The sequence below is a fragment of the Falco peregrinus genome, chromosome 2 (assembly GCF_023634155.1).
Source record: "Falco peregrinus isolate bFalPer1 chromosome 2, bFalPer1.pri, whole genome shotgun sequence".
NCBI classification, from domain to species: domain Eukaryota; kingdom Metazoa; phylum Chordata; class Aves; order Falconiformes; family Falconidae; genus Falco; species Falco peregrinus.
This window is the reverse complement of record NC_073722.1, coordinates 85,751,134-85,774,442: the sequence shown is the minus strand read 5'-3', so window position 1 is coordinate 85,774,442 and position 23,309 is coordinate 85,751,134. Positions and strand designations below refer to the sequence as shown.

Below are 23,309 nucleotides of genomic sequence, written 5' to 3'. Positions count from 1 at the left end.
CTTCTAAAGTTAGAGTACATGTTGGATGCATGCTTGTTTTCATATTTCTTTTTCTACTCCCTTAGCCCATTTACTTGAATTAATATGGTACGGGATTTTTTGCCATATATCAGGTGTTTTTTGTAATGGTACTGTTGCATTATGTCACTTAAACTACAGTTGTTGCACTTACGTGTACTCACTGCTATTTTTCTGGCTAGAAGAAAGCTTCAATTTGTCTTTTGAAGCTTAGATGGATGAACAAAACAAAGTATTCCATGAAATTATATATATATATATGTGTATATATATATAAAAAAAAGACAGTCAATATTGTAAAATACCATACCATTTACACTACTTGCTCATGGCTTAGGTTCACTGATGTAGCTGACTGTTGTCCTTCTTTATATTCCTGCTGGAGAATCAGTTGGTTGAGCCTGAGATTATGTTTGTGTTCAAAGACAAGCTCAATGTTTCTGATTTGGGATATGAGTTGCCAGGGGGAATATGCAGAGCTGCAAACTTGGAGACCAGCCGTGTGCTGCTTGTCTGTGTCAATAAACTACTGCAGTCCTGGGTCAGTACGCTGGCTCCAGCGGTGACAGGAGTGGGTTGTAGAAGAGGAAGCAGGTCAGGGTCTTTGCACTACAGTCTGTTGCCTTGTTGCAGCTTTCCTCAGCCAGAAGTTGAAGGTTATATGTCATACCTTGAAAAGCCCGTTACTTCATTTGTCTTTTCTTGTCTGTAACATGGGAACAACTTTTTATTTTCAGAATTGGTTTGAGATCAGTGGATGAAAAGGCTTCATAGTTGTGATTAGCTATCCTTGTAGTGAATCTGTTTTAGACACTACTGAATCAAAACCATCCAATCTCCTGCTTGCTCACTCTTGAGTTCAGAAATTGTTGAGAATTTAATTTTTAGGCTGAGGTAGTTTTACAGCTGTCTAGTAATCTGAACTAAGATTGTCTAACATGTCTCAAGTAGAAGAGACAAGAAGAAGAATAGTGAATAGCCTCAGACAAGGCACACAATGTGGTTTCCAGCAACGTTCCCGAAGTGCCTTGGGAGAGTTAACCATATCCCTGCAGCACCACTTGCTATCAAACCGCTATTTGTCATGCATTCATGAAGGGACTACACCCACCACAGAAGTGGTAAACATGGGAGAGCATCAGCATGTACAGTGCTTTCCTGGTGATCATCCAACTGCTGGTGTACCCAGAGCTGTGCAGGTTGCTTTGTAAGGCAGATGATGCTAGCTGGAGGTTGAAAGTACATCAAAAGCAATGCAAGTGCAAGCTTATTTAATAATGCAAGCGGAGGGCAAATCCCAGATCCCAGGAGCTGTTAAAAATACCAGCACAGAAGAAGCTTTTCTGTTGGCCATTTTCCTTTGGGACCATTGTCAGCCCCAGATCAGTATATTATTTTTTCCCCCCCCTAGAGCTGTAGATTGGGTTTCAAATGGGCAACAGCTCTATTTTAAAGATAGCACAGTCTCCAGTCAGATGACGGTGGGCGCACAAAGAAGCCAGCTGCAGGTCGGGCTGCCCCTGGTACGCAGGTGCTGCAAAGGCAGGCTGGCTGTGAAGTTTTCAACCAGGCAGGGGTGAAAAAAGGTCAAGAAGAATCTCGCTGTTCCCAGTGTCTGTCAGTAAGTAATCATGCAGATAAAAATCACACCACTCCCTCAGCTCAACAAAAAATTTCTTTCTCTATCTATATATCCATATAACATTACAATACAAGCCTCGGGGCATCTCTTGTCCTTATCTAAACAAAAGTCTTCTCTGAAAACCTTAGTCATGCAAGTTATGGCATGAAATCACCCTTTCAGCAGAAAAATGGTAATTTTGCATTTGGAGTCAAAGGAGGACTGGCTTGGTGTACAAAGCTATTATGTTTTTCAGATCCAATCACCCTTAGTAATTTGGGAGCAACTCACAGATCAGTCTATAAGGGGTTTTTTTCAGTGCAGGTATATATCCTGCTGAAGCTGTACCTGGATTTTTCTTTGGGTCTTACTGGCATATAAATTCTCTATAGAGTTATCTGCCTTCTCTGTGGAAGGTGTAAAAAAAATGACAGGCAAAAGAAACTAAATGGGAATGACCCGCAAATAAATGCAAGCCTGCAACACAGGATTGTTGTAGTGTGAATTAAAGTGAGGAGGAGAGAAGGGGTGTTCTGGAGAAGAGCAGGAGCTTTGCGTAGGGCACGTGTGTTGGTGCAGTTTTTGTGAAAGTGCTTACAGTTGTCATGGTGGGTAACTTACAAATGGGAAAACAGTTGCATGTGACTGTCAGTTGCCACCTTTTTGTTTTGCAGATTTCGTGCAGAGGAACAGATGTAGCTTCCTTCTATGGCGTGTTCGGTGACTCTTCTGCTCCTTGATCCTAGTTGTCTCTGGGCCAACACACAGAATATTTTTGCAAACCAGGAGGAGGAGGAGGAGGGAGCTGTGTGCCCTATTTGGGCAGTGTCTGCATTGGTTCTAGGTGGGCTGTGGAGGATGCAGGTAGGTAAGCAGATACAGCTATCTCCTGGGAAACAAATCTCTGTGTGAGAATCCTTTTCCAGCAGAGAAACAAACCTCTGTGGGTTCCTCAGTTTATGTAGCATTAACTTGCACAGTTCACATTGAAAAGGATGTTAAAACAGTTCTTAAAAATAATCATATATAATGATTCTTTTCTCTGTCTTGATGCTTTAAAAGTAATTTATTTGTCCTTATTAGTTCAGGCACAACATGGAACTGGGCTGAATCTCCCTTTAAATAATCCTGCTCTCAGCTGGTTGCATTGTTCACCCCAGTCTGTGTGTGAGTGGCAGTTTAAAGGCTTGGTTTCCCCTTCCTGACAGAATTTTAAATGAAGCCTGGAGCAGCCTTCTCCCCATGCGGGTGGTGGGATGCTGGGCAGAGGCGGCCAGGCTCCATCCCAGGGGTGGCTGTCCTCCACAGAGGTGGCTGGCTGCAGGAAGGGGGCTGTGCCGAGGGCTTGCTCCCAGGGGAGAAGGAGAAACCCCATCTGGCTGGCTGGGAAAGAGAAGGAAAACAGTGCATGACCTACAGGGTGGCTGTTGTAATGTTGTAATGGCTTTTTTACTTTTTTCTCTTCCTAATACTTCTGCAGTGTGCATTACTCCATGGAAGAGAGCCTATAGTATTGGCTCCCTCCCTGCTCCAGACAGATGGTAACTGGTAAGCCTTGATTTCTTTCCTTAATTATAGTGTCTCAGCGCAAAACTTCAAGAAGATCTTTAAAATGCTGCTGATTATTAAGAACTGCACTCTCTGCTTGCAATGTTATTTCTTGCCATTACCTCTGCCTTGCTTTTTTTCCTTCTTGGAGAGGTGAAAAGCAAGCTTTTGTAGTTTTGCTCTTTAGATTTTAAAACAATATTATGTTGTTTCTGCTTTAGTTTTAAATGTTTACGTTCCCTCTTACTTGAGACCTGGTCCCTTGTCCTCTCCTGCAATCCCCAAATGCTTGGGGGTTTTGAAAGTACTGTTCATACTTCTCACTTCACAGTTTATGATGCTGGGCAGTGATGCATTTAGATTATCACAGCATGGGTAAAATAATACTCACTTCTTCACTTACATCCTATTACTGCACCTCAGAGAGCCCCATCACTTAGATTACTCAGGGGAAAGTCAATGACATACAGTCTTTTGGTTTAAAATACACACTACTGTGTAGAGATTTAAAAGATATCCTAATTTATTTTGAAATGTCCCATAATGTGCTGGTACTTTTTTGATTGTTTTATTAGACTGTGATTTTTCCATCTAGCTTCTATTCCCAAAACCTACCAAATGATCATTATTTACTTTGGACATCTGTTAAATGCTGAGCTGTCTGGGGAACAAAGTGAAGGAGCTGCAGTCCTGATGGGAATATTGAAGGAGAGCAGTGAAACAGACTGATCTCCCAACAATTGGGTAATTTGAACCACACAGCCTTACTGCAATTCCTCTAGCTTGCATGGGTTTTGCACATGAATGTGTGATATCTGAATGTGTTATGATTAGCTGCTGTTATTAAATATATTTATCTTGTTTAAGAGCACCTCAAGCCTTTCCCTTTCAGATCTATTACTTTGCTTTTGTTCAATTAGAACAAATCTGGAGCGTGAGCAGGAGCACTGACAGGATGCTGGGACCTGTTAAGATTCCCCCACCCACAAATGCTGAGATATTTCTGTTTTCAGATGTCACTATTAGTGTATTCTCAGTTCTCTTTCCCCCCACCACCAGTTGCAACCAGGACTAAAAAGATTTTTTTGATTCTTTCCTCGCAGTTGAAGCAAACCCTGCTGCATTTTAGCTTCCTCCTGCAGGACAGATTTATTCACTGTGGTTACCCTGTGGTTGCCACATGTTAGTTACATTAAAGGCACTGCTCCCTAATCTAATGAAACAGAAATCCATGAGATGTATAAAAGCATTGTACTATTCTCTTATTTTCAAGGACATTTCCTGTTCTCCCCTCTCCCCCCTCACTAATTTCATGAATATGGATTCAGTCTGTTTGAAGGGAGCTTTCAAGCAGTGTATGTCAGGCTAGGTTGTTAAAATATAATCCACCCTGTTTGGCTTTCAGCAGTTGGATAACCAGGAGCACGGAGGTGATATTCTTGTTTGAAGAAGAATGATAGGTATTTATCTATGAAGTACAAGTCAGTATCTAGGGTTCTTAATTGTTTGATGGCATTGCAAAAGCACACTGTGAGTCAATAGAAGTTTTACCTGAGTAAAGATGATCAAAATCCTTACAAAAAGGTGCTCTAAGGGTGGTGTTGTTTAATACCATTAAATACACAGCCAGAGATACTGGGATCCGCTCTGTTTGTCTATTTGTGTCTGAAGAACAAACTATAACCTGAATAGGGGTTTAGAAAAAAGTATTCAAGGCAAGTCCTAAATGCATTAGAACATCAATCCTCACAAAGTATCTAAGAAGCAGCAGATGTTTAGACACTTATTTCAGCCACAAAACAAGCAGCGTTGTATCTCAGACTTGAAATGGTCTATGTTCTGCTTTTACATTTATAAGTTTTGCTATTGTCATAATAGGAAGTCTAAGAGCACACAGGGAGGAAAAAAATTTTTTGCTTATCATTTTTCAAGTGAAAGGATTACTTGTGTAGGAGTGCTCAAATGACTGAGAGAGCGGGGAACTGGAGATGGGAGTGCTGGCTCCCTCTGCTCTAACTCTTCATTGAGTCAGATCATTTTGTATCTGGACTTAAGCGTAAGGTTTAGTCAGAGATGACAGCAGCAGAACTCCTTCATGAGTCATCTACTTAATCCTGCTCTAGACAGAGGGCTCTTCCTTTTGCTTTATTAGTCAGTCTTTTAGCTCCATTGTCTCTTGCTGTTGGATGTGTTGGTTGTTGTTCGTTGGGTGTTGTGTTGTTTTTTTTCAGTCTAAATTAGGTTCTGTTTCTGTGCTTTCGTTTTCAGGCATTGCAAGGGTTTTCTGCCTCTGCCGGTCAACGCTGGCTTGTGCCATACCCAAGCAGATTACTTCCAGTCCTAAAGGAGAAACTGTCCAGGTTTCCCATGAAGAAGCTGATCGAATCCATTTGAGCTGGTAAAAGACTTCTGTGAGCTTTGAGGTGAACTAGACTGTGCCTTACAAGTAACACATGTAATTTTTATAGAAAGGCAACAATATTTTAAAGTGAGGATGATATCTAGAGGTCTGTAGGTCTGTGACCCAAGAGAAGCTCTCCTGGTAGCTGCTAGAAATTTCCATAATGAAATCCCAAACCCTGTGAGATATTCCAGGCTTTGCTGCCAACCTGAAACCTGAGTTAGGGTTATGGAGATCTATGAAACTTTCAAGAGAACCATGGCCAGTTTTAGGTTTCAGCTGAGTTTCGCAGTGGTGCCATAGGTTCATTTAAGTGCTGAATATGCCAAAATGAGCTCCTCTCCTTCCATGTGAATGTTAATTTAGTACACTTTGTTTAGCTGTGATGGCAACACAGTTTTTGGAAACATTCTGTGTGCATTAGTCATCAATATCTGAGCGATGTTTCTATTGTGCTCATCTGCCAATGGTCCTAAAAAGCATCAGCAATTCATCTATTCCAGCTGGGACAAGAAAGACTGACAAACTGCAGTACTGCATTGAAAAGCAACTAAAAATGGAATCATAGGGCATGTTTATTGTATTTTCATGACTGCAGCAGTTAGGGATTGATTTTCTAGCATACTGCAGCATTTGGGATTACCACTGTGGGCTGTCCTATTTCATCCCACGGGATGACTCAGTCGGAAGTCTACTCTTTTGCAGCCCATGTGGAGGATCAGCCTCTGATAGTTGTACTGATGAGGGGGGGAGAGAGCTATATTCACATCCAGCTACCTGGCATGGTGCTAGCTTTACTTAGCCTGGTGCTAGGATGACAATCCTCAGTAAAGTTGAGGAGTTAGCATGTGTAGCCCACAACACTTACAGAATCAGGCTAAGAAGATCATGTCAGGAAGAAGGATGAACTCACAATTAACATCCTGAGCTAGAACCTCACTAAATCCGAGTTTGACTTCTGCTTTGAGATCCTTGCCTGATCTTGTGCTCAAGGTGGTTCCAGAGGTTTAGTTTCCATCTGCAGGGTGGAAATACTGTTTCTCCATCTGCCTGCCCTTTGTTTCTCTACATAAGCGATGAGTTGGGAGAGGTCTCACAAAGCTAACTTCAGCTGAGTAAGACTAGTTTTTGCAGTATCTGTATCTAACAGGCTCTTCCAGGGGCTGAATCAGAGATGCTAAACTGCAATTCCAGCTCTGAATTGCTATGTTTAAAGCTAGTCTTTGTGAATTCCCCTTTTTCTATCCCACTTACACAGAATGCCCTGTCCTGCAGGGTTTTGAATGCTATTGCATTTTTGCTATCTGTTTTCAAGACAAGTCACCTTGGAGAGGGGCAACTCTCTTCCCCACTGCAGCCTGTGCCCTGTCTGGTGCTCCTACACTCATGTCTCTGCTGCTGATGCTCCTGAGCACCTGCCCAAAGATGAGTTATCTGTAATTTGTCAAGAGTAAAACAAGGAATAAGAAAATTCTGCAGAGCAATGATAGCCTGCACCTCCTCCTGGGTAGAATTGCCCTAGCTGGCTGCTCCATCATATGCTTATGAGGAGGGGGGCTGAGACTGTGGGAGGTTTTTAAGGTCAGCACCATCTATTCAGAACAAGAATAGGAGGTCTGACCTTTTTCAAATGGTAAGCTTTGTCAGTGCTCCCATTGGGATTTTTCCCCAGGTGACTGTTTAAATGTCACTTGTGGTAAACCAGGGGATTAGAAGCACTACGAACTTCCCTTTCTCCTTCATGAGGAAGCACTGAGAGCTTCTAATGAGGTTATATGTTTTCCTAAAGTTGAAAACATCAGATAAGTGAATAGAAATGTATTTTTCATATCATGTCTGTTTTGTAAAAGCTATAGTTCTTGAAGATGTCTGTTTCTTTAGCAATGCCAACCCCCCCCCCCCAACAAAACCAAAAAAACCAACCAACCAATGCAACAAACCTGTATAGCTACAATTAACACTGCAGCAATAACTCAGTGGCATACATTCCTTGTGTTTATTGATTAGTGAACAAGCCCCCTGGGGTTTACATTGCTTCCAACACATTTGGTTCCAGCTGAATACCTGCAGTGTGCATTGATCTAAGCGTGTGATTTCTCCTAAATATCAGCCATCCTGTCCTGTTGCATCACAGCTGTATATGTGCTATTGTAGCTGTGCAAAACCAAGTGGCTGAAAATGAAAAATCACCATGTGAAAAATGAAAGGGCACCTGTTCCAGTCTCTGTTGACATCCATGAGCCCTCTCTGTCACATTGAGGTTACACCTGCATAATTCACTTGGCTTCAATAGAGCGACTTCTGATTTATATTTGCATGTGTGAGAAGAAAATCAAGTCCCTCAGGGGATACGGCAGATCAGTGCTTCAAAGAATCAGGTCCCTGCTGAAGAAAAGGACCAGATACCAACATTCAAAGTGAATGGACGCTTATTTCTTTACAGCTTTTGTTTTCTTTGTGAGCATGACCTACAGATCATTGCTCAGGCATTTCCAGCATAGGTGTGGCTGCAGTGATTACTGCTTATTCTTTTGAAGCAACCTGCACTTACAAAACAGAGCAGGATATGAAAGCAGATGAACATGCTGTTTAAAAGGACCCAATGTGACCAGCTGGAGTTCAGTGGTTAGGAACAGTGGGATGAGGTGCTTGGCAAGACAAGGGCTTCAGCATATGCTGTACTTGGTGGGTTACTGGAAGGTGTGGGTGCCTGCTCCGAGCACCCTGCTGTGGCTCAGCACACTGGCTGAGCAAGTGCTTTACACTGATGCTTGAAGGGACAGTGCAGGTGGTGAAGACAGAGGCAAGAGGAGGATGGAATCAAAGGAGAAGGAAGGCTAGCAGAAGAGCTGTGCTAGTGCTTGTAGGAGTAATGAGCTGGATTTGTTTCAGCTCATCAGTCTCTAATCTATTTTAAAGTTGATATTAAAGTATGAAATAGCAAGGAGGATGGAGATACAGACAAACTTTCAAACCAGTGTTGAGATGCAGGCTAATTCTGCATTTCTATTCATAGTTCTATAGCAGAAAAAGCACAGGCTGCATGTGGAAGAGCGAGAAGAGGCTGGTAAGCAAACCAGGGAGCACTAATCCATCAGTAATGGGGAATTTCTTCTTTCAGTTGCATATTGTGTTGGTCCTAACCAAGCTTAAAGATTCCCTATGCACTGTGGTGCCTTTGCTTTCATCTGCCATGGCCTCAGCCCAGACTGGCTAAGAAGGGTCACGTTGCAAGGACCTGGCTGTGCTGCTCTGGATGTGAAGTGGACCAGTGGGTCCTATTAACTGCAGAGCTGCTTCTTCAGGGCTCCAGTACTTGAGCTGCCCTTGTTATAGCCCAACAGGGATGAGGTATTCATAGCTCAAGTTGTTTCCCAACGCTACTTTTCTATAACTTAAGAAAAAGTGTCCCTCTCTCTTTGCTTTTGGGGGCATGGTCTCACCATGACTGTTTTCTGTGAAGACCTGAAGAAATGTCTTTACTTTTTCTCAAATGCAGCTTTTCTTTATCTTGTGCTAATTTTTAGTGAATACTGCAGCAGCAATAGTGAAGAAGGCTGTGGCAGGACTGCAGATGAGGGTCTGAGGATGAGACTTTGGTGTCGGGAGGCCTGGATGCAGAAAGCAAGGGGGGTTTTACCCTGAGCTTGCTCAGCCCTGCTCACTCAGAGCAATCACAGCTGTTGGATTGTGGAACAAGAAGCAGTCTCCAAGGTTCATTAGGCCCTCGCCTATTAAGGGCTTTAAAAACTAGGGTCAGGACCTTGAAACAGATCTGCAGGCTGGGAGAGACCGGAGTATGTGTGCTATCTATGCAGTGAGGGGAGCGGTTTTGGTTCAGCTCCAAGTGGATCAGTGCCTGTGGTACAAAACCACCTGGAATTAATTGAAAACACTGGTGGCCATTTTCAGCAGAGGCAGAAGAAGGCTGAGAGACTGGGAACACATTGCCCTTATCCCCTGGTTGCACTGGTGGAGGCATGTGTGGGAGGTTTATGCTGACGCTTCCCACACTGTGTGTGCTTTGTGAACTTTCACTTCCAGGGCTGTCAAGACAAAGTCTTTCAATTACAGCCATGTTTTATTTTCTTGTAATAGAGCTGCACACATTTATTTTCACTCTAACCATACTGTCCCAACAAGAAGGCACAGCGTAGAATGACAAGAGCTTCTTACATTCAGATGCTGCTTTTCTGCTCTTGCATATCTCTTTCTTTTTCCATAGGCCACATGGATTGCAGAGTCATTGTGTGGAATACAAGACTTGCCTTCTCAAACCCATGGAGATGAAGCCAATCAGAAAACTACCAGGTTTGGCCAGGATTTCCAGGTGAATTCCAAATGTCATTAGAAAGATTTATTGGTTCGTATCTGATGAACAGTGTCCTTTGTTTCCTTTCTGTTCTTTGGCTTATGAATAGGAAAGAATACTTGTTCACAGCTGATGACTTTTGGTGGTCCCTTAAGGAAGGCTCCATGTTTTTTGCTGATGAGGCCACTGATATTTTCGCATATGGAACAAAGTCAGGATGATCTGGGTATTTATAAATGTAATCAAAGAGAATTATCCAGATATCCTGTACTTCATTTGACAAGTATAACTAAGTACAAATAATAAAATCAATACATCGCAGCATTGATTTTTGTTGGCCTCAGAATCTTGGAGGAGATAAGGCACTTCCTGCTCCAGGAGAGAGTCATGGCTGGAAACCAGGTGGGACTATAGCTGCAAGTCTGAGGGGTGTAAGGCGGAGAAAGGATGCTTTAGTCAACGTGTAAGAGGAATTGATTGCAACTTGCATTAGAAAACTAAATCTAAGAGTGAAGACTGACCTGTGCTGAGATGTAACTGCTGTTGCGTTGTGTGCCTTGGTGAGAGGGAGAGATGTGGCAAAGCAGGGGTTATCATGCCAGTGGCAGGAGAAGGAAGCCTCCGTCAGCAGACTGTTGATGGCCGTGGGAAGTCTGTTCTGCCCCAGATCTTTAGTTCTTTGGCCTAGTCTGTCCTCCCAGCATCTCCTCTGTCTTTATGTCAGGTCACGTTGTTCCTGCAAGAGAACTTCGACCTTATCTCTGTGGGGCTGAGCCTTTCCTCTCTGCCCACCACCTTTGGCAGTTCTTCCAGAACAGCCCTGGTACCACTGAACTTTCTGACAGGGACAGGGAGATCTCTTGTCTCCCAGTGCAGCCACTTTTCCCAGCACTAATGCTCCTGTTTCAATTAGTTCAGATTTTCTCGTGTAAAGTAGGATGATATCTGGATGAAATCTGGGACTGCAGCTCATACATATACAGATATAGCTGCTGGACCAGTAATTCTTCTGCCTCCTTTTCAGCTTATAAGATGTAGCTCTAAATTGAATCTCAGGGAAATTCAGAGTTCCAGGTCCAAGAAGTAGGGTAATAATTTGGAATTGGTTTTTCTTCTGTTTTGTGTTGTTCCACCCAGGTGTGGTGGTTTTCTCCTCACTGCAGAGGAGGTAGGGGCTATGTTCTTCAAGGGGAAATTCCAGTTTGGGGTAATGCAAATAAAAACACCATGTGTGTCCTTTTTCATTCAAATTACATACAAAAAAATTGGTGATACGAGACATGAGCAAAGGCAGAACAGAGCCTGGAGTCTTTAATCTTTAAAATCTATTTTACATGATTAAAAGGATCCTGCCTGGAGAAAAGCAAGACTGGCTATTTATATCTCCATTCTTTTCCCCACTGCCCCCCCTCCCCCTTTTTTTCCCAGAAAATACTGCACAGTCTTTCACATCTGAAAGACCACGGCTGGCTGCCATTAATTTTAATGCTAAATCCTCATCAGCATTTCAAAACATTATGAAAATGTCTAAGAAACTGTCTTCTAGTAGCTTGAAAATATCGCAGGCAGCAACCTAAATAATACTGTAGGTACCCTGATAAGTACAAGAGCACATGCTGGAAAGGAAAAGAGAGAAATAAAAGGCTTTAGAGCAACGAGCAAACGTCAGTTCTACAAAGCAGGCATAAACGGATTGCAGGACTTCATGGACGCTGAGAGTTTGAATTACTGAGCTACACCTCACTTACAGAAAATGTGGTTTTCTTTTTTAGAGAACACATCAGATGTTGCATGCTACTGTTTGCTGTGCAGTCTGCTTGGTGGACAAGTACGTAACCTTACATGTAGGGTTCTGTTTAGGCTGACAAATGCAATTAAATGAATGGAATATGGCCAGGACCCCAATATTAGTGCTCTGTTACGTGGAATTGGTGGCGTGATAGATGCTGATTAAATTGAAATCAGTGATCATAGGTTAAACAGATGATGACTGATCACAGCAGTTCTCCTTCAGCAAAGCATTAAAGCTGTCCTAAACTTAAATACATGTTTTTAAGTTCTGCCTAAAATTGAGCATGTGCTTAAGTAATTTCCTGCTTAGGGAAGGGCTGGACCATGCATTTTCAAGTTTATTTTTTTAATTGGGAATATCCATGCTTACCTAGTTCTCTATGGATAGGTTTCATCGAGACAGTTATGCCTATGCCAAATTTCAGTGGGGTTTCAGGACATGCTATTGCTGTCTCACGCTCGTTTGTATTTATAGTGCTCCAGCAGGCTCGGGGAACTATATAAGGCTTTCAGAAGCTCATGCTATTTCTGCTTTCATTGATGATGCTTTCACTGAAGCTCTACCCTGCAATGGATTGGCAGCAGAGGGCTGATGAGTGGTCCTTCTCCTTTGGTAGTAAATGGGATGTTGCCAGCTGAGGATGATTATGCATATCAATAGTTTTGCAATAGTGATGGTTTTTTTCTTTGGTGAGTATTTTTAAATATTGCTAAGTCTTTCTGCGTTTGTAAGAATTAAAGTTAATTTTTTACCCTTCACTTTTAAAGAGATCTACAAACCTATAGCCTCATTTTAATAATAATTAAAAAAAAAAAAAAGACAGGGGAAAATAAACATTGTTTTTCCCAGTTCACATAGAACATAGCTCCAAGCAAATAGTCAAAATCTCAGCTTTGGTGGGAAATCCTAGGGTGTGGGGGGAAAATGTAGAGTCAAAAATGAAGGCAGAGGTAGGAAACTTTCATCAGCCCCTGTGCTGCTTTTTCTCTTTGATTAAACATCAGGTTTAAGTATCATCAACAACGTGAATTCTGAAGAATACAAGAGAATGCACTTCAGGTTAGAAAGCTTGTCTTTTATTCAGGTATTAAAAAAAAAAAAAAAAAGAAGCCACTAGACTATTATTGAAATAAATCACTGAGAGGGTTAGAGAGTGGCTGGAGGTGCACACTACATTTTTCATTGCCAGCTCCTTGTAGCCAAGGTACGTTGTCAAGCCTAACCTTGGAAAAGCACTTCTCTCTCTTCTCCCTGCATAGCTCTCCATGGTGACATCATTAATGTTGATGGCTATAATTGACCACAAAGAGCAGACCTTTAGTCCCTACCTGATCTTTTGGAGTGTTTATACACTGCTAGCCTGACCACACAGCAGACTAATGAGCATTACACTTGACAAATATTGTCATGCCTAAACAGGAGATAGTGATTCTGCTAAGACAAGCAGCAAGCCTGGGGGCATGTCATGCTCAAATAGGAAAGTTAAGAATTAATATTAATTCTCTTCCACTCACCAGGGGCCTGATCCAGATCCCTAATGTCAGTTAAGTCTTTCCACTGTGAGCTTTTCAAGTCTTCTATGAAGCAGTCCTTTAAAATACAATACAACCAAATAGTATAATAATTAATTTGACAGTAGTAACAGATGGTGCAAACTGCTTTTTAACTATGATCAAGACTGTTCCAGTAGCTGGAGGAGGTACTGATTTGAGATTACAAAGTCCAGGTCCTAATTTCTTCTAGATTTAAGTATCTGGAGTCTTGATACATGTTTGATAGCACTCCAGATCTTGTATGCTAGAACAAAACGGGTGAGCAATTTAGAAGAAATGAGAACTTCTGATTCTTATTTGCATTTAGGCTGTCATGTAAAGCTCTGCATGGCTGCTGCATACCGTATGCATGCAGAGCTTTGGGGGAAACTTCCCTCTGCCCCACACCAAGCCTGCTTATAAATCCCAGGGAACTGTATCACCCGTGTTGCTGAGTTGCCCTCTCCATGCTACGTGTGTGCGTTTTTCTTGATTATAACCAACATCTGAAGTTCTAATGACTTCCTGAGGTTCTCTTTCTAGATGCTATAATTTATTTTTATTTTGTATAATTTAAAATAGGGAGCAACTCTTGTGAAATGAATGGGATTACAAATTATGCTTGTGTCTAAATATCTCTTTGGTCTGTTTATCTGGTGTCTAGGCTTCACTGTGGATTTTTTGTGTGTCATAACTTGCCATTTTTTTTTTGAGGTTTACTAAACTGCTGTCTCATTTTTTTTCTGACAGAATCCTTGATATTGGGTACAGTCAGATATTCCTGAAGTTTTAGGCTAAGTTGAATAACTGCAAGACAGCAGAAGGCTGTGGTGCTAAACAGAGGGGGCAGCCAGGTTTCCAGCCTGCTGCTGAGAGCTGGATCTGCCACGCTGGTGTTTGCTTTTTGCTTTGCAAATTTGCTTGTGCTGGGAAAGCTTCTGACTTGACTTTGTCGAATGGCTGAGTCAGCTGGATTTTCTGGGGTTCTCTCCTGGTCCATTCTCCTCTCCCTGGCCCTGGGCTGGTGTGTGTGCCTGCACCTGGGATCAGCGTTGCCTGACCGTGTTATTTTAAGTACATAGGTCTGTGCACTGTACAGATCTCAGTTCTGTGTTGTATCTCCTCTCCTCTGGGTCTGAAGCACACCCCTGCAAGCTCATGTGAGAGCTGACTCCTGCGTGTGTGCTGGCTGCGGCTGGAGGTCAGGTGCTCGCTCGGCACTTTGGGCGCACGCTGCCTTTGAGGGCTGCCTTTGGGCAAGGACCGGAGCAGCGTTTCCAGCCTGGGAGGGCAGCTCTGTGCTGACTGGCTGTTTGTTGGAGACTTGCACTTTAGCAATGTGATCTTGTAAGACAAAGCACTGCTGATCATACCTGTCACCAGATATTCTCCTAGGTCAACAGAACCACTAGAACAGCCAGCACCACTGAAACGGGAAGGAGGGAGTGTGCCGCCAGACTACCACGAAGTCCTTTGGAAGATTGTCCTGTTGACGGGAGATGATTTACTGGGATACGCATCCAGGGCCAAGTCAGACTTGAGCCAAGTGATGCAAGCCTGTCTCGGTTTAGGTCAGGCCTAAACGCAGCCCAGAGTATTTGGCCTGCCTTGACTGCAAGCAGTGCTTCAGCTGCGGGTGCAGAATTACTCAGAAACAGTGTGGAAGGCATGGTCCTGAGACACAGTGAGCATCCAGGCTCACCAGTGCTGTGTCAGGTGTGCAGCGGTTCTGGGGCATCCCTGTCTCAAGCATACCCCACGTGCTCAGTCAGTCCCCTCTGGGACAGATGTGATCCTTTGCATCAGGATCTGCTGATTTTATGTTCAGAATATTTTTGGGCCAAATGGAAGAAAAAAAAAAAAAAAAGGTTTATCATCTAAAAGAGCAAGGACGACTTTTCTTTGTAGTGCTGGAAAGCAGGTGAAGGGAATGCTTCCCAATAGCCTCGATTACTCCCTGCGGGAAGGACATGCTCAGTGCACCCATCGCAGCCCCCAGATCCTCAGGACATGTGGCCAGGCCCTCAAGCCACACTCTGGGGTGAGCAGTGTGCAGTAATTGAGCTGTGCATCCTCTTAGGACTGTCTTGATCCATGACGTTTGCTGTCAGCAAGATCCCAGCGGGAACCACTGCAGACATGTCAATGTTCTGCTTCCTCTGCAGAGAGGCTGTAAGCTGCCAGGGCAGTTTTTTATTACCGTACCACCTAGCTGCTTTCACTTGTGTACTATTAAACTGTTAATATATCAGGGGAAAAAACTCATCCAGGAGAGTGTATTAGGAATACCTAAAGGAGGTAGCTGTGTTATCCTCAGCAAAGTATTATTGTTATTAAATGTTCCCACCAGTTACTTGGACAGCTTGCATTACAACTGCAAAGCTAACATATCATTATAGGAAGATATACATGCATAATGGATTGCAATTTACGAAAATACACAGAGGGCCCCAGATTTGTCAGCATGCATTTGCACTGCAAGAAATGCATCTCACTAAAAAACAGCTGTCAAAATTAATAGTTGAACTTGCACAATGTAGGGGAGAAAGCTGGCATTTCTGAGCTGGCGGTCCAGCTGTGTTAACAGTGTCAGGGAGCCTTTGTGTTATTAAGAACAATGTTTAGCAACAGAACTGCATTAGGAGTTTATTTAAATTATAAGTAGTGGGTAACGACTACACTGTGTTGGTGGCAACAATTGTAATCTGGTGAGATCCTGGATCCCACCCTGAACCCGATATTTCTCCCTTTCCCATTTGTTTGCTATGTTCTTGTATAGCAAAATTTCAAGAGGCTGTAAAAATTACTTCATTTCTGAGGAAAACTACCAGGGATCATTGTCAGGGTCAAGTTTTGGAGAGGGATGAGGGAGACAGGCATTTGAAAACTCTTGTAAATGTCTGAGTAACTGTTCTGAAATGTAAATTATTGACTCATATCCTCCTGTTTTCTAATGTGCTTTATCTTCCTGGTAATTTAACCTAGTTTTCAGGGTATTTTTATCTGTAGCTTTCTAGAACCTCTATTACCCATATATTTTATCTCATCTCTTTCTCCTGTTCTTAGATGTTAGGTAGTGAGTCAGGGTGCTGATTAGCTTGACTAATTTGTTGGCATAGCTTTCTGTCAGGGGAAAAAGGGTGCACATTTTTAAAAGTGAAGATAATTAACCATTGGAACAACACAAGCACTGGTGGATTCTCCAGTACTAGCAATAGTAATGTCAGGAGGTATGTGTTCTTAAGAGATGCCTCTGGGTTTCCACCAGCATCAATTTTTGGAAGCCCTGTGGGCCTGTGCTGCGTGGAAGATGGATGATCTTGATGGCCCATCATGTCTTGGGAGTTCCCAAACCTGGTGCTTGGGCACTGTGTTTAGCTCTGTTCCTGCTTGCAGGAAAGGATGAGAGGAAGGGTTTGGTCACATGGGCAAGGTCCTGCCTTGATGAGTGTGTACTACAGAGTTGGAGATCTGTATCTCGGGTCCCATCAGACTAAGGCCAATGAATTACTTGCAAAGTGGTGGATAATCTTGGCTTCTGGAAGGCTCCAGGGGTCTCTAATCACTGATTGAAATGTGAATTGCAATCTCAGAGCCTCCGAATGCACTCACTAGAGCAGATGCTGCATTAAAGCACATCATATGGAATTAGCCTGCTCCCTGGGGAGGTGGGAGAGGGGAGATGCTCTAGGGACACTCTCTGAGGATGCTGCTGCGTGCAGGGGCACAGCCTCCTGGAAAGCATCCCCTTCCTGCTGGGCTGAGAGGCAGGACAGGGCCAAGCACCCAGGAAAAAAAAAAGGGGATTCAAATGTAGGAGGGAGGCTCATGGGGGACGCTGCGGGAGTCAATGTACCACTGGTAATAAAACTTAGTGGGTGCTGGCCTGGTCCTGGCCACTTGGCCCAGAGCAGTGGCCTTGCTCGTGTGGCTTTGTCAGGCAGGGAAGCAACATCCCGTTTTACAGGCAGAAGGAAGCGCTGGCTTACCTGTGGACAGGGGAATTACTCAATTGCAACACAGGGTCATTATTTCCTCTTTAAAATCCAGATAGATAGAGATTGCTGTTGACCCCAGCAGCATTATGTGACCTTATCTACCACATGGATATTTTCCTGAGGTTTCCTATTAGAGAGGTGGGTCTGTGGCTCGAAGGGCGAGCATGGGGGGGTGCTGAGGTTTGCACCCACCCACGCTGAGCAGAGCTGGCTGGTGGGGCAGGTGCGAGGTGCTCTGCCTGGCTGGGTGGGAGAAATAAGGGGAGGAACATCTAGAGGAAACCAGCTCCCCAGAGTAAGCACAGCGGCAGTCAGCCCTCTTCAGTAAATCACTTGAGCGTGATCTCAAGCATCTATCTCAACGTTTTGCTGAACGGGCGCCCAGCAGAGGAAGAAGTCCTTAGGCAAGCCACAGTGTATGAATACCTCTGCTGCGAGTGTAACTAAGGCCGTGATGCTGTCACACAACGCAGTCAGCAATAAATAGGTTCCTGAATTAGAGAGAATCTCTGCTGTATTTCAGATGTGACTGTTCAAGCTACATGTACAAAATGTTCTTTGAAATAGCAGCTGTGTCTGTGTTATCTTCCTCTGAGAGATAAGTAATTATGAGAATGTTATAATGATTTCTTTAAAAAAAAAAAAAAAAAGGCAAACCCCGTGTCTAAACAGCAATTGCATCTTAGTGCAGGAAATATTTAAACATCAGTACCTTGAATTGATTAAAAAGAGCTGTACTGATAATGCAATTTTGTAGCTTGTGATTTGTGCTGAATGGTGCAATGAATCATGATGAAAGGCTGGAGAGGAGATTTGTGATGGGACCTTCCACTGCATCAGTGGCTCTGAGATGGTGTGTTCATTTCAGAAAGAAGTCTACACTTGTATAAAACTCCTCATAGCTGAGGAATTAATGCTAGCGTGGTTTTAGTGGCAGGTTTTTGTTCATTAATGGTGAACACAGGAATACCTTGCTCTGCTGAAGGGCCTCTTAGGGGAGCCGTGTTTCTAAGGGATACTCTGCATTCCTCTGTACACTGTCGTCTTCTGTACTACTCTGAAGGACTGTGAATATGATACTTTTAGAAAATTTGTATTTCTCCTGACTGTTTATTAGTCATAGCAATTACATATATTTTTCAGACTTTCCCAAATGCAAAACAGATCTCTTCCACTTGGATAGCTAACTGCTAGAAAACAAAATCTCCCAACTAACAGGTAATACCAGTGAAATCTTGAGACATGGAAGAATTTGTGTGTTCTCCTTGAATTGCCAAGCAATTTATTTATTCAAGCCATCTTGGAATCTGTTCACTTGCAACACGGAACTTTAGTGCTTTTTTATGAGTAAGGTCAGCTGAGAGATGCTCACGGTTTAACTGTGCTCACGTATCTAATGGCAGCGTCAGGATGCTGTAAGCAGATGGAGCGGTTACCAAGCTGAGTTGGATTCTGTCACTCTGTTCTTTTAATTCCTTTTTGCACTGTGTGTAAAAAACAAAGGGGGGGACCCTCCCTCCAAAACAAAACAAAACACAACACAAACAAAAACCAAATGGCAAGGGTGGCAGGGGTTCAGTTCCAGTGTGCCTCTGAGCTGAACTCAGAGCATCATTCATTTCACTTCTGCTTGAGGTGGCACTTAGGTCTGGAATCCTTCTGTACCCCGGCTCCTATAATTAGACTGCTGCCTCCGCAATGGGGTCTCAACCATCTAAATCTTGTCTTCAAGCAAGTACTGACAGCCCCCTCGTGTTAAGTTTTGTAAACACTAATTTGTGACATCTCTTGTGGCTTAAATCAAAGCACTCAAGTAAAAGTAATAATACCACTGTTAAAATGAATGTTACAGAAGAAAATGCCTGTCACCTGACACTAAATGGATATGACACTGAGCATGTTTCAAGAGACATTTATAATGAGGAGGCGCTGGGGGAAGTAACGCTGCTTTCACAGCCCTGAAGCTATTGGCTCCATGGCCTGCTCGGCAGAAAACAAAACCGGGGAATATTGCTTATTTCAAGTCTGGTTTGCTTTTTGCTCAGGTGCACATAAAAGGATGAGAATGACCTGGGTTCTGCAAGTCTTCATTTGAATTGCAGCTGTGTGATCTGCTGATGCATCTGATCAAAGAGACCCAAGGCCCTGTTTTTGCTAGGTGCTGTACGATCAGGGGGCACACGGGTTTCTCCCTGTCCTGTAAAAATTGCAGTTAAGCAACCAATTATGCCTAGATTATACAGCTCTTTCACATTTGTCACTTCTTTTTTTTAACCAGCCTTTTTGTCTTCCTTTCATATTCACATTGGTTAAATTGAATGCATCATTCCCCCTTTCCTTTGTAATGGCCTGAACTCTGTTATTGTATTATATGAACTTTTCATGTCTTGCAATACTGGAAACAATAGAAGCCCTTGAAATCAAAACTGCAGTGTCATAGTTGTTAATTTTTAAAGAAATTTCTGTTAGCATTCATAGTATAACCGTAATACGGACTTTAAAGCAGATAGCTGAGCTGGTTGTTGTACTCATCTGCTGTGTTTAAGCATGTTGAAGGATAAAACAAACCTCTGTCAGCATGTAAGAAGCCCAAGCAAACTGGGAAAGCAGGCAGGTTTATCAGTAAAAGAAACATCACGCTGTGTAAATTCCCATCCCATGGGAGGAGTAGGGAGCAGGGGAAAATGCCTGGAGGTGTTGCCCGTGTATGAACTCTAGGCTGGGAGTGGGTGGGTATCAGCACTGGCTGGTGGGTGGCCACTGGCTATCACCAGTGTGGAACCTTGACAGGTAGGCAGTGGTCTCACATGCTGAGGTTTTCTGTCCTTTTCCACAGGCATTTGTCTGCATGTGTACAATCCATGGTGGGGAGCGCAGGACCAGAGCAGGAGAGATTGAAAGGAGAGCAATTAGGAGAAGGGGTGATGCCCACGGAGCAGTCTGGGCAGCTCAGCTGGAGCTGAAGGTAAGACGTGATGGCAGGAATACAAGAAATGCCTGGGTATCTGCAGCATGGGAGGAGGAGGTTGTTTCGCCTCACGCAAACCATGAATGCCCTTGGGCCTCCTAGAGATGGGCAGTGAACGACTGCACAGAGGTACACAGCAAGTGAACACCCTGGGCCCTGGGAGGCCATTTCGTCTTTTACTTCACCCAGGTTGCCCAATGTGTGATGTAAGGACCCGGCTGCCTGCTGCCCCGCTCACCAGGACACCCTGGGCTGGAAGGGACTGCTTTGTGGAGCTGGTGGAGAGCACCAGTGCTCACCAGCTGTAGTCCTGGCCCACACTCCGCTTCAGCTGAGCAGGCATCAAGGCGAGCTGCTGGGTGGGGATGGGCGCAGCTGGCCCTGGTGGCATGCTGGCACGGGGCAGCCCAACCGCAGAGTCCTCTTAGTGAGAGGGTTTGACCGTGCAGGGCTGCTCACAAGTCCAAAGCTTGGGGTCTGGTTCGGAGCCGGGGCACAGAAGGCAGCGATGCTATATGCTGGCCAGGTCTTCCTATTTCTAGTGTTCAGAATCCCTTATTAAAAGGTTATAAACTGTGCAGTTGCTGTAGTGTCAAGAATGTTTCTAATGTTTTTATTTCCTTTTTAATTTAATGGGAAAATGCACTTTTTTTTATTTCTGTATTCCTTTTATGATTAGGGGAAACCCCATCTAGTATGTCTGAATGCTTCAACCATGAAAATACTTAGTACCAGCTCTGGCATATTTATGTTGGCTCCCTGATTAGACAACGTGCCAAACTGTCCTTCGTGGCCTTAATTATTGCAACTTCAGGCCAGCATTGCCTGCTTACAGCATAATCCCACGGCCTAGAGTGAACCCTGAAAATGCTTAATTAAATGACATTCCACAACAGATTAAGGAGTCAGAAGCCTGAGATAAAGGAAAAGGGAGACTGTGACCATAGGAGTGGCAGGTGCTCTTCCCTTTCAAGATAAAACTCCTGACATGGACTGTTTCATTTTGAGCACATTAAAAACCGAAACATTAATTGGTAACAGTGTAGGGTCTGTGCTTGGCTTCTTGCGTTTTCAGTACAAAGTGATTCAGAGACATCTCATCTTGGGCTGGTGTATGAAAGGACTCTCACTGATTTACATCAGTGGAGGATCTGCTCTGTGCTCAGCATAATTTGACTGTCTCCATAATAGTGTGTGAGTTATGGCATGATCATGAAGTCTGCTCATGTGAGCAGGCGCTGCCAGCCAGGTCACAGAGCGTGGCTCGCAGTTCATGTGGTGCTGCACCAGCTTTCCCCAGCCTGGAGCCTGGCGGTGCCAGGGAAGGGCTGCGGGGTGGACACCCTCCTGCAGCTTCTACAGCAGTGACCAGTGACGGTGCCCTTTGCTTTGGGCACCTGGATGAGGCCCTTTGGCAAACGTGGTGGATGCCTTTGCTTTGTGGTTCTGAAGTCCAGGCTGTGCATCAGGGTCATGCATCAAAAATCAGTTGCCTTTGTTTAAATTTTTTTTAAAAAGAAAACCAAAATCTCTTCTCTATGTAAAAAGCTAGTGTGCAGTTATTTGGAACAGACTTGATAATATTGTGTTAGGGAGTCCCCGTGGGAGCCAAAGTCTATGTGTAACCACAGAAGATCAGCATACAAATACAAACACTGTAGATAATGGTATATTGCACAGATTAGGGCTCAAATCTTCAGCAAATCTGTTCAGAGCAAAGAAATGACAGCAAGTGGGGCATATGCAGCACACCGAGCACATCTCATTCACAGGCCCATTGGTAAAGGCAGTTATTTCTAATACTGTGTTTTATCATATTATTCCTCAATTATTTGCTCTGACAGTTCTCTTGTCTTGGCTGAATAAACTGGCTGGGCAGAAGCTGACCTGGAGTGATTTCTTCTTTGCAAAGAGAAGTGGGTTGTGGTTGGATATCATGATGTTTCCAGAGGTTTGGTTTGTGCCCTTCTCCAGTCCTATAATGCAATTTCAGAATTAAGCTACAGGAGGGGGGAGTGAATTAAATGTCCCTGCTAACACAGGGGAAAACAAAATACAGAGGGCCTGGGTGAGGGTGGTCCCTGGCTGGTGCCTGTGGTGGGTGGGAGACGATTTGCCAGGCTGTGGGTCTGCCCAGGGTTTCACAGCGCAGAGGGGCTGGAGGTGGCTGTATGTAGCTGGTCAGCACAGAGGGAATGCAGCTGCCTCCTGCCTCTGGAGACCTCAGCTTTAACTATCTCTTATCCTACAAGTGGAAGGAGTTTACTGGTCCCAGCCTAATCCCCAGTGTGTGTTTTGCCCCCATTAGAAAACATACTACACAATTTGTCACAACTGGAAGCTTCGGGTGTATAGAGGCAAGGATATTTTTTTTATGTATTTGATAGCAGAAGCAAGGTGGATTATTCCTAAACCACATCAGCTAAGCTGTGCGAGGAAGTGTAACGCATTATTTCTCTCTTTCTGAAATGGAGAAGATTTTTTTGCTGAGCAGGACTATTCAGGTGATGATTTTTTAGCATGAGGACTGTCACTATGGCTCAGAGGCTGCACACGCTTGCTGAGTGTGCTTAATCCCTTGTCCCATGACTAGTTCTGACAGGGTGCAGAGCAGCAACCTGGAGCATGTATCAGCATCAAACCAGCCCTAAGCCCGATCTCTCCTCTGAAACACTTTTACAGGGAGCCATCATCTGTCTGAATGCTACATGACTTTACCCAGCACAGTGCGTATACTGATATTAACGTTTATCATCCTCTATTGCAGCTTTTCTTTTTGCAAATGAAAAGTAAAAAGAGTTTAAAAGAAGCAAGCAAAATCTTATAGCAAAAACTTCCTTTTAGGTATTCCATGGAGGAATAACCCAGGGCAATCCACGTGGCACATGGATTTTATTTCCCTACAGGTATTTTATGCTTGGAGCCAACAAGTCTGCACTGATTCCTGTTCAGAGCTTTATATGTGATAAAAACCATCAGCTCAGGTTTGCTTTCTTTATTATATGTTTGCTATCATTCTTCAAACTGAAAAGTCATCTTGTTCTAGTCTGAAGACCCAGTTCTGCAGGGGCTGAAGCAGCCTCTGTTTCTCCCATGACATCTCTTAAAGCATGTAGCTC

The 23,309-nt window shown here is 43.7% G+C and overlaps 1 long non-coding RNA gene across 2 annotated transcripts; it reads left to right on the top strand.

The window, feature by feature from the left end:
* Positions 1-2,323: 2,323 nt before the first annotated feature.
* On the top strand, positions 2,324-22,047 carry LOC114011012 (uncharacterized). 2 transcript variants are annotated; one of them, XR_008746162.1, is made up of 7 exons: positions 2,324-2,503; positions 3,120-3,187; positions 3,783-3,931; positions 5,456-5,585; positions 9,814-9,918; positions 20,059-20,187; positions 20,870-22,047. It is a non-coding gene; the product is annotated as an uncharacterized LOC114011012 (long non-coding RNA). The 2 variants fall into 2 exon arrangements; XR_003552708.2 differs by having other exon boundaries at positions 2,324-2,806; positions 20,059-22,047.
* Positions 22,048-23,309: the final 1,262 nt, after the last annotated feature.